This window comes from Sinocyclocheilus anshuiensis, unplaced genomic scaffold (genome assembly GCF_001515605.1).
Source record: "Sinocyclocheilus anshuiensis isolate Anshui unplaced genomic scaffold, SAMN03320099.WGS_v1.1 scaffold1360, whole genome shotgun sequence".
NCBI classification, from domain to species: Eukaryota; Metazoa; Chordata; class Actinopteri; order Cypriniformes; family Cyprinidae; genus Sinocyclocheilus; species Sinocyclocheilus anshuiensis.
This window is the reverse complement of record NW_015546110.1, coordinates 560,831-570,118: the sequence shown is the minus strand read 5'-3', so window position 1 is coordinate 570,118 and position 9,288 is coordinate 560,831. Positions and strand designations below refer to the sequence as shown.

The following is a 9,288-nucleotide window of genomic DNA, read 5'->3' as shown; positions in this document are numbered from 1 at the left end:
TCTGACAAAACCCTCCAGTTTTAAAAGAACACATTCCAGTCAGTTTCAAAAATCTCTCTCCTCTTCGTTTCGATTAATTTTCTTGTATTTTCTACACATATTCCTGTCATGAGAACGGCAAACACGGATAGACTCGTCTCATATGCCATTCCAGCAGTTTCCAGTTCCTGATCACCACATTCACTGCTCCAGTTTTAAAGGAACACACTCCAGACAGATTCAAAGTTGTCCCTCGTCTGTGCTTCGATTAGTTTTCTCCTATTTTCCACACATGTTCCCGTCTTAAGCACTGCAGTCACGGATTTCGTCGCACACAGAGCCGTTCACGTTTGAACTCGCGTGACTTGCTGCATGCTCTCATTCACGTCCTCCACATTCATAACCCAGCGACGTCGGGTTACTTATTACTGATATCAACCCAAATTGGGTCAAATCAAGTCAGCTTCCTAACTCAACAGTCTCAACCAAGTGTTTGGATTGAAACAATTACCAGTGTGTTTTATGTGTGTAGGCTATAAAAAAGTACACCGTGTATGTTTTTGCTAAATCGCTTGCAAATATAAGATTGTTGTTAGCTCATACATACCACGTAATATTAGAATAGGTACCCCTTAGTTTCAAAATACTTACAGTAGAAATAATTTGTAATTTTACAGATTATTACTCCTTTATTCCCCAAACGTTGCATATTGTTCCCTTATACGTACACGGAGGTACTGAATAGGTACACTATAATTACAAAAAAGTTATGCTGTAAATTCTGTTTACTTACGCAGTACATTGCGGGTTGTAATCTAAAGTGTTACCCATGTTTCTAATGTCAATGCGGACAAACGCTGCCTATGTGAAAAAAGAGAGTCTGCCAATTTGAAAAATAAACCCAATCAGTGGAATATATTACATATAAACAAAGCAGTCACAGAAGTGCATTTCCGAGTGAAAACTGCCTTTCTGCAGGATTGTTTTAAAAGAGTGGAATAAGTCTGCATTAGTATACAGTATGACTCTTTTTGATGTTTTTGGACGGGTGGTTGCTAGGGTGATAAGGTGTTTTTTAGCACAATACAGTTGTGATGCTGTTGTGTCTGGACATTGCTTACTGACCCAAGTCAAAAGAATCCACACCCAAGTCTCTATGACATTATGGTCTTTACAACATAAGCCTTGTGTCTTTGCTTCAATGGATTTCGTTTTGTTTCCACCAGTTTTATCATCCACCACAAAAATAAAAATCATAAGCCAGATCACAAAAAAAGAAATATAACATCTCTCTTCAACACTGGAGTCTTCTGAAAAAGCTTTTACTGCAAGCTACTTACTTTAGGTTCAAGTAAGTCTAAGCATTGTGATGCACAGCAGGAACAAACCTATTATTATTATGGTTAGCAGTAAAGTATAGCTAAGAAATACAGATTTTACATCCACCACATCTATACTGAAATTACACAGCTCATGGTACATGTTTAGAAAATGTGGCTGACCAGGGGCCAGTGAATAAAATGACCTGCCAGTAGGAACATTAAGGCTGTTGATTTAACACATTTAACACACCCTGCTCCGTCCAGACTTGTACATCATCTTACATTGCATGCAGTTTCTGATGAACATGATGCAGGGCGATGAATGACTGCATGATGTAGTCTATTAGAATGCATATAGAATGCATTAGAATCATATACCCCAATGGCAAAAAAAGCCCCTGTATGGGTTTTGTCCTATGTTTATATCGCATGAAATAGCTATCAATAGCAATATCACATGTGCAACAGTTCTTTTTCCCAAATATCTGCACAATTACAAATGTGACATTGATTTTATGCAACAATTTAATATTGCATTGCATTTTAGACACAGTATTGTCATTGACCAATTTCACCAACTAAAATAGTTCCAGGCCACTGAACATCTGTGTGTCTCGAAGCAACACAGCACTGTTTTGTTACTGAATGAATCCACGTTATAAAGACAGTTACTTTCTTCATTTCTGAGTGACATTTGAACGAACTGGTTGACTGAATGACTTACTCATTAAGAAAGCAACTTACTGTCACCAACACCAACTGGCGGTTTTTCATTCAAAAAATATTATTTCAATATTCATATTATTGTTCATTTAAAACTCAATCTCATTGAATTATTCATGCAATTCTAATTGCGGTGTAAATGTATTCATGCAACCTTTAAACAGTCTGTGTAAATATACCTAAAAGCCACTTCAGATGCAGCTTCGGAAAACAATGTTATGGCCACATTGTAGCTTTAAAAAGTTTCTGTGCAACAAAATTCAGTGTTAAATCAAAGTATTTCTTCCTAAAGCAGTTTGTAATGCCTGTTCAATGCTTTTCTCATTTAACAAATTAATGGCTCTTATTTTGGGGTGTAATTTCTCAGCCCAAAATGGTATGATTTATTATGTAATTCATTCAATTAGAAATTTAAATTGATTGACAGTCCTGGTAATAATACTTGATGTTTAAGTCAAATGTGCAGTAACTAACTGTCACTCATCTTATACATCACACGAGTAGTCAGTCTTTAAAAGGCCATTTTCATTTTCAAGAACAATGTATTCACAGTGAGTTCAACAACTAATATTTGCATTAAAAAACATATTTACATTAAAAAGGCAACATAAAAATATAAAATACGTACACCATACATTAAAAAGTATCCACAAAATTGTAAATGCTTTCAGTGTGGCAGCTTTATCCTTTATATTTTTATTATCTTCTATATACCTACTACACTCTAAAAAATGCTGGGTTATTTCAACCCAACTTTGGGTCAAATTTGGACTAACCCAACTTTTGGATGAAAAATTTAATGTAAAAATTTAACCCAACAGTTGGGTTAGTCCATATTTGACCCAAAGTTGGGTTGAAACAACCCAGCATTTTTTAGTGTACATATTGACTGAGGTCAGGTCCTTTCTTGGTTTAAGATTACAATAAAGTAAGATGGACATAGGGCTGTCAAAAAAAAATGTGAATTTAAGTTGAAGCCACTAGATGCGGCGCTGCTGCGTTGTTCATTACAAATATTGCGGGAAAAGAGAACATCAATGCGGAGAAGATGATGTTTACGTCAAAACTGAAACAAAGCCGTTCACACAGAACACATATTTCGCGCATTTTCTAGAGGGATATCTATCACTGTTGCACTCGCGTCTCGCACAAAAGAGCCGCATGTTTAGAAAGCCATGTAAAATTAATGCAAGTTCAACTTTGAAAAAACATATCTCGAGATTTTATGGCCGGGTTTTTTCCCCATCCCACTGCAACTCGAGTTTTTAAATGAAAAATGTACTCTGTGTGATTGGCTTTCGGCCCTTTGTATTAAACTATGAATACATACATGATGCCGTTTTGTTTATAGTTGTTTAAAAGCAACTTAATTAATTATAATTGGTTTATAAACATTATGCACTTTTTTTCACAGATAGTCATGTTATTTTATGCTTTGTAGAAACGTGCATTAGTAATATTTTGCTCGATGCACCCTGTAGCGTCTGGACCAATCAGACACACAATATAGTTTTTGTTAGTTATATTTAACAAATACTCTGTAACCCCCCTCAGTTAACAAGCCATATGAGAGCCTGCGGACCCTTCGCCCGAAATGCGTCTTAACACCTCAGGAAGGCAGAATAGGCCTCTGATTCCATGGCAACCAATGCTGATATCACTGGTTTTATTGCCCAAAGGAATGTGGGTAGAGAAAATCACTACATTTTCCATAGGAAAAGAAACAATGCACAGTAAAAATGGACTCTTCTCTAATTAATTCATAGGAAAACCTTTCTTTGAATGAACACACATATCCTCAGGTTATTGTGTATACCATTACTGTTCTTGTATATTGTCTTTTGTATTGTATACTGTTTTATGCATGTTATGATAGATCACAAGTTAATATAACCTCACTTATATCATGTTTGGTCTCTATGAATTCGTCTTCGGATGATCTAATTGAGAGTGCATATTACATGTTGATACCTATGCAACATATTAATGTTCTTTTGTATTAAACTATACATACATGCATGATTGTGTTTTGTTTCTAATTGTTTAAGCAACTTTAATTATATAAGGCTTATAAGCATTCTTTTAAACATTATGCACTTGTTTCAAAGATAGTCGTGTTTTTATTATGCTTTGAAGAAACGTGCATAATATTTTGCTCGATGCGCCCTCTTGTGGCCTCAGGAGAGAAGCCAATAGCTTTTTTTCACCCTAACTGAAATTATGCATTTTAAATTTCAATATAATTCGAATTTTGATAATATTTAAGTACAAAATTTGAATTGTAGTTTTGTTTAGTTTTTTGTCATTGGGGTATATGATTCGAACTTTGTATATTTAAATGGGGAGTCATCTCAATTATCACCAGTAAAATATGGAGTGCCACAAGGATCTGTCCTAGGTCCTCTGCTATTTTCAATATACATGTTGCCCCTTAGTAATATTATTAGAAAATACGGGACTAGTTTCCACTGTTATGCTGATGATACTCAACAATATATCTCAACGAGACCAGATGAAACTTCTAAATTATCTAAGATAACAGAGTGTGTTTAAAATGTAAAAGATTGTATGACCAATAATTTTATCCTTATTAAATTCGGACAGGACAGGGATATTACTTATTAGACCAAAAAACAGTACACGGAATCTCTTGGATTACAATTTGCAACTAGACGGATGTACTGTTACTTCCTCTACAGTCAAAAATCTGGGTGTTATATTAGACAGCAACTTGTCTTTTGAAAATCATATTTCCCATGTTACAAAAACAGCATTCTTCCATCTTAGAAACATTGCCAAGCTACAAAACATGTTACCTGTTTCTGATGCAAGAAAAGCTAGCTACATAAGCTACTACTAAATATTGTAGAAACTTAATTTTCTGTAAAGTTGCTTTGTAACGATTTGTGTTGTAAAAAGCGCTATACAAATAAACTTGAATTGAATTGAATTTAGTTTTTCAGCCATTTTGACAGCCCTACGATGAAGGTCCAGCCGCTGTTAAACTGTTTGCAGTCAGGCTTTTGACATTTGCTCTTATCACAAGTCTTAAATTTGAAGTTTGGAACGTGAAAATCATAGATCGCAAAGGTGACATTTAATTAGCGCTTCTCCAATGTTTCGTTTTGCGTCCCTTTCATACATGTACACAACATGGATAAACTACAACAGGCAAATATGCCAGCTATGTGAACACTAGGGCCGGGATGACAATCTTGATTTCTCGTTTTTTATCTTAATTTTGATGAACCAAGATCTTTTAGTCTACAGTGTTTTTGTTTCATGCACGAACAGTCACTAAACATTATTTATAGCATGCCTACAATTCCATAATCACAATACACTTTGTGCTTTGTTACTTTCCACATGAAGCAAAGTCTCAGCTTTCAAATTATTCTTCGTTTTCTAATTGTAGCAAGAAATGAACATGAATGAACATCAGAAGGTACACTGAAAGAAGTAACAGAACTTACTGAAATGCTATACGTTTCATGTAATCACTCAATCAGTGTTTCAACCATGGAAAGACATTAATAACACAAATAAATACGTCATAAAATGTTGCATTTACCTCAGGAAAGTCATTCAATGTGCATAGCTAAGGAACATTTTGCTAAATACAGAAACTATATTACATATTTATTAAATTTTTAGCTAACTGTTAGTGATGTTTTCATTACGTAATGTACAGTATGCTTAAATAAATCTTTTCATTTTTATATTTCAACAATGAATTAGAGTTAAAACAATTCTATCATTGAAAATATGATATAAAAATTGTGCTATGTGCAATTTAAATGCTTGTATACAACTCAGGTTTATGTGAGTGTTGATTACTACATGAATCAGTTTAATTATTAAAAAACTTTAATTTAGATTTTCGACTAAATTAAAACTTTCATTTAGTTTTTATAGAAATGTGTTAAATCTGTTCTTACCAGAACGACGTGGGAACATTTAGTCCTGCCAGGGCTGAGCTGCACGAATCCCTCCCAACGTGAAAATCTAGAATGAAATGTTGAGAGTGATTAGAATACATGGCTAAGCAATCTATCCAGACTCACAACAAATTAATAATCAAGAAGGTTAACACCAACCACCCATTTACTATGCACAATTAGTTCCTTAAATGTATTTTTGCTTTACCTCTAGTGCCAGTGATAATACAGATATAATGGATAGCTCTCTCTCAGTGTTGTACACCTCCTTGGTTCAGACAAACATATAAACCCACCCTAAACTTACACCAACTTGTCACTGACCTGACATATCGATTATCATATTCATGTTATGAAAGTACCGCAGAGTCAGTGTTTACACTCTTCTGAATGTCAACCAACAAATGGCTTAACTGGAGTTAAGTCTTAAACCAAGACACACATGCACACACTTCACCCTTATTATACTTTCACAGACACAGCCAAAAACAAAAGTGAAATATATAACGACTCTATTATGCAACCTCCAGTTTACAGTTATGGGTAAGTCTGTGTTTGTATAGCAGGATGTATGTCCATGGCAGAGCGCAGGGTTTCAGGAAACCAGCCTTCCAGATGCTTTTTTCCCTGCCGCCCCGTCTCTCCCCTGAGGAGCATTACCATCTGCTTGACCTCTGCTGACAATCCAGACTGCTTCCACAAAACATCAGAGGAGGATGTCCTTTGAGAGCCTTTCCAAAATGCCTCAGTCAGTTCTCGTCAAACCGCTCGAGTGATCTGGCCTCAAGTCACGTTCAAGTGAGAGAAACGGTTTAGAAGGTCTTTGAGGAGATGGCTCGGGTTTATCAACTAGGAACTCTTTGTGAGTCATGCTCATGAAGGAGGTTCACCCACAAAAAGAAAAGTGTCATTTTTTTACGATGAAAATAAGCTAAACTCTGAAATGCCACTCAAATCTGCATTTACTGTAAATCTGCAAAGGCATCACAGCAGGTTTGACATTATTGATGGTTTTAGTGTTTAATTTTAGTTCTGAGCAGTGTCAGAGAATGTTACTTTTAAAGTAATGCATTACAATATTGTGTTACTCCATAAAAAAAGTACCTAATTGCATTAGTTACTTTTTATGGAAAATAATGCATTATATTACTTTTGCATTCCTTTTCCCACCTGAGCTGGGTTTGCTTATTTATTTTTAATAACAAAAAACCCCAAAGTTATATTTTTTGGCAACAGTGAAGGCCTCTCAACACTGGACAGGAGATCTTTCAGTCAGTAAACAGGAAAACAAAGTAACTTGAATTGCTTATTTGAAAAAGTAACTCAGATATTTTCTTGTAAATTTAAAAGTAATGCATTACTTTACTAATTACTTAAAAAAAAGGTCATCTGATTATGCACAGTAACTCCCATTACTTGTAATGCCCAACACTGGTTCCAGGTTTACATACCCCTTGTAGAATATGCAAAATGTAAATAATTTTAATTAAATAAGAGGGATCATAAAAGATGCATAACTGAATTTATAAACATGACCCCATTCAAAAGTTTACATACCCTTGAATCTTAAAGGTGACGTATAATGCAAATCTGACTTTTTCCATGTTTAAATGCTATAATTGGGTCCCCAGTGCAACTGGCAACCCAGAAAATGCGAAAAAAGCAACCCAGTAAGCCTTTTTCTGCAAGCTTGTGAAAAAATTAGCGTTTCAGATTTCACTCCCCCCGTTATGTAGAAAGGAAATCTTATTATAATAAAACTGCAGGTTTTCACCCACAGTGCACCATTGTGTTTTTGCAAGTGACAACGGTGTACCAGTTCTAATGCCATAGTGAAAGTTCGAGCAGAGCATTTCTAACTGTTCTGTCTTTGGCTGCACTGATGAGCACAGAACACTGTTTCAAGTCCCAGCCTCAGAGGAGACAAGAGAGCATATATATTATATATATATTATGCTGTTGCCACACAGATCTAATTTAAACATGCCATATCTTTCCCAGCCGTTTACCTTCACAGACATAACTGACTGTTTTCGTAACTGGTGTGTTTTTAACATAAACTTGTGTGTATTTGACAGTTTAAGCGCAATAAGACACGAAAGAGAGCTTAGTTTAGTACTCACATGCCGTATGACAGCCGCTTTCTGTTGTTTGAAACATGTTTCAGATGTGTGTGCTCAGAAAACTATATTAGAAGTTTAACTGATATGGTTTAAATCGCATGATTTCAGCACGATAGACATGATAATCAAAACCAAACAGAGATGTTTTTGAGCAGAGTATCTGAGGACAGTGTTGCCAGATTGGATGGATGATTTCCAGCCCAAAAGCTCACAAAAACCCACCCAAAACTTTTATCTGTCAAAATAATGTGATAGAATATGTAAATCAAGGTTGATAAGGGCCATTTTAACTCCTTAAAACAAAATATTGATGACAAAATAATATTAATTATAAATAAGATAAATTTCGCACGTAAACGGATCAAATAATTCTCTACATTAAAGAGAATTAGGCTACCGAACATGAATAAAATATGCAAGCAGACACCGTCAAAATGGCAATCATGAAATTAACCGATACCCTCGAAACAACACATGCATGATTTTCAATGTCAGCAGTCAGAATAATCCAGTTTAAATGCAAAAAGTGCCCAATATAAGTGATAGGAAAAAGCAACGTAATTAGCAGGTATTTCACACTCGTTCATGCGCACACCATGACAGTCAACTCAAAATAGTGTTATTCATTGATACTTAATTATAATCCGACAATTCAAAAAATAACAACAACAATAATGCGCTTACCTTCGTGTCGCTCGCTCTATAATTTTACACCGAACTAGAGGAAGCCTCTTGTTAATTTCATATTGTAGAACATAATACAGAACTTTGCACAGTCAAAACTAATCAAGTCTAGCAGTTTTCAAGGATTTATCAATCTGGATGTTTAAAAGATAAAAGACATGATCGTATAAACCGACATATTTAGTATCGGTTATGATTCATTCAAATGTGCTCTGATTTCGGAGTTGCAGTGATAGAATCTTCGTGTCATCTCACTCCACAATAATTCACGTTTTGAGAGTTGAGTCACTCTCCCACTCTTTAACTTATATTTAGGCATTGTGATTACTTGAATAGCCTATACAGTCATACTACATTCAAAATCAGATACGTTATAACTTATCACGCTGAAAACTTGTCACTCATGAATCATAACGTCTGTCTGCAGAGCCCTCGTGATAAGTGCGGCTGTCGACATTTACATCAGCACCAGCGCCTCTGCAGTGTGTATGTGTGTGTGTGTGTGTGTAGTAACGTTTT

At 35.3% G+C, this 9,288-nt stretch overlaps 1 protein-coding gene across 2 annotated transcripts in view; it reads right to left on the bottom strand.

Annotated features, from left to right (window-relative positions):
- The window catches only part of thrb (thyroid hormone receptor beta), a 124,880-nt gene that overhangs the window by 43,634 nt on the left and 71,958 nt on the right, over nt 1-9,288 (bottom strand). For both annotated transcript variants that reach the window (XM_016502390.1, XM_016502391.1), the window contains exon 2: nt 5,963-6,029. The gene's annotated coding sequence lies outside the window, so the exon portion shown is untranslated. The remainder of the gene's footprint in view (nt 1-5,962; nt 6,030-9,288) is intronic.